Here is a 1910-nt window from a genome sequence, read left to right on the forward strand (position 1 = left end):
AATAAATTTACTTTGTATCTGTCAATAAAACATGTTGACTTTCCATTTCTGGCAATTTAAAACAATATGACTCAGCATTCTTAACATTGTGCCCAGAAAACTATGCACATTTTTCAGGATACGTTTTATAGCTGCCTACTGGTGGAGTCTGGCAGTGTTCCCATTGTGTGTATTTAAAAATAGTCTTTGCGGTACTTGCTCTGTGAATAAATTAATGTCCATAGTAATTATAACAGAACATATCACCATAATTTCCTTTAAACTGTTACACATCTTCATTTTCAAATACTGTATGATACTGTAATATCATAGCATCAACAGCTTTCACATCCCAATCATCAGAAACCACTCCGGTGTGATTACATCAGTCATAGAGAGTTTGAATACATATGGTGTTTGAATGACCTCGGTAGGCCCATAAATGTCGAATAATACTTTATCCCAAACAATCCCATCAGGAATTGGTATGGCTGTAATGTTCACTAGGGACAAGTCTCTGTGAATTTTGTGTGATGAAAAATGTGGTTTTAGGACCTCATCCACCAGTTCAACTGTAGAGCGTTTAGGAAGGAAGTGACCATGCATAAGAAGAAAGAAAATAATAACAAACTCAATCCACAGGAGGAAGGCAAGTACAGTCAATAAGAGCCATAGATAAATTAATGGACAAGTGAAATAGTTAATTTTAAGCAATGTACCAGCTTACGTTCTCTTGACAGTTCTGTTGCAGTAGAGCAGACGAGTCACTGGAAGTGTCATTAAGGTCAACAAAATAACCAGAATCTTTTCGTGCAAAAACTGGAGCTGTGTTTTTAAGAGGATTACTTGCAGAAGACTCCCTCTGTGGTTCATAGTAAACTATGACATCTGTTTATGTAGAATTTGAAAGAAATTGCTAATTATCATCATTACTAATTATAGAAGTAGTTGTTAGTGGAACGAATGAAAGCTAATTCTCCACCCTCCCCAAGCTTGGTGAGGTGTCAACGTTGCTGTTGAAGACTTGCAGGGGAACGTCCTGGACTGTAGTGGGAGGGATTTGGGCACTACCCAAGAGTCCTCTAGGTCTGCTGTGCAGGATCAGCTACATGGTGTAACTTGACATTGTCGATAGAAACAAAGCGATTTTCTTTAGAGCCAGGCAGCAGTGGTAGAATCACAGTTCTGGTACAGTGTATTCCCAGGACTGGAACAAGTACACAATAAGAAGGACCAAACTCATTTTTCACAGGAATCTTTTCATGCACTAGATCCCCAAGTTTAGGAATCCAGCCAGTAGATGTTACTGGTACAACCCTAGTTCCAAAAGAGGCAGCATTGGCAGATGTGTTGTCATCACTGAACTGTTGTAAGTCCTGCAAGACAGTGACACGTTCATTTATGTCAAAGGGTGTATCTGCCTCCTCCGCGCCAGGACCATCAAGATCTGGAACATACATTTGAGTTCCAAAGAGGCATTTGTATGATGAACGCCCCCCAGGGACCTTCTGGGCAGATTGTTAAGTGCAATATGGACTCCATATAGGTGTGTAGGCCAACTACAACATGTGCCTAATACTCTAGCTGTTAAGGATTGCTTTAAATCTTGGTTTCATCGCTCCATGACACTATTTCCCTTGGGATTAAATGGAGACGAGTAATGCAGTTGGACCCCTAACGAAGCCATGGTGTCCCTGTAAGCCCGTGAGGCAAAAGCAGGGCCCCTGTCCGAGTGGAAAGCAGCAACAGCATATGGGCCAATAAAGACTTGCAAATCTTTAATAACAGTTCGAGCGTCAGCTGATCGTTGTGGCCAAACCCATAGAAATCTGGAACATGAGTCAACAGTGGTTAGAATGTATTTGTATGCACTATCTGGGGTCAGGAGACCACAATGGCCCAAGTACACAAATTGTAAAGATTTGTTGGAA

This window comes from Pleurodeles waltl, chromosome 12 (assembly GCF_031143425.1).
Source record: "Pleurodeles waltl isolate 20211129_DDA chromosome 12, aPleWal1.hap1.20221129, whole genome shotgun sequence".
NCBI lineage: Eukaryota > Metazoa > Chordata > Amphibia > Caudata > Salamandridae > Pleurodeles > Pleurodeles waltl.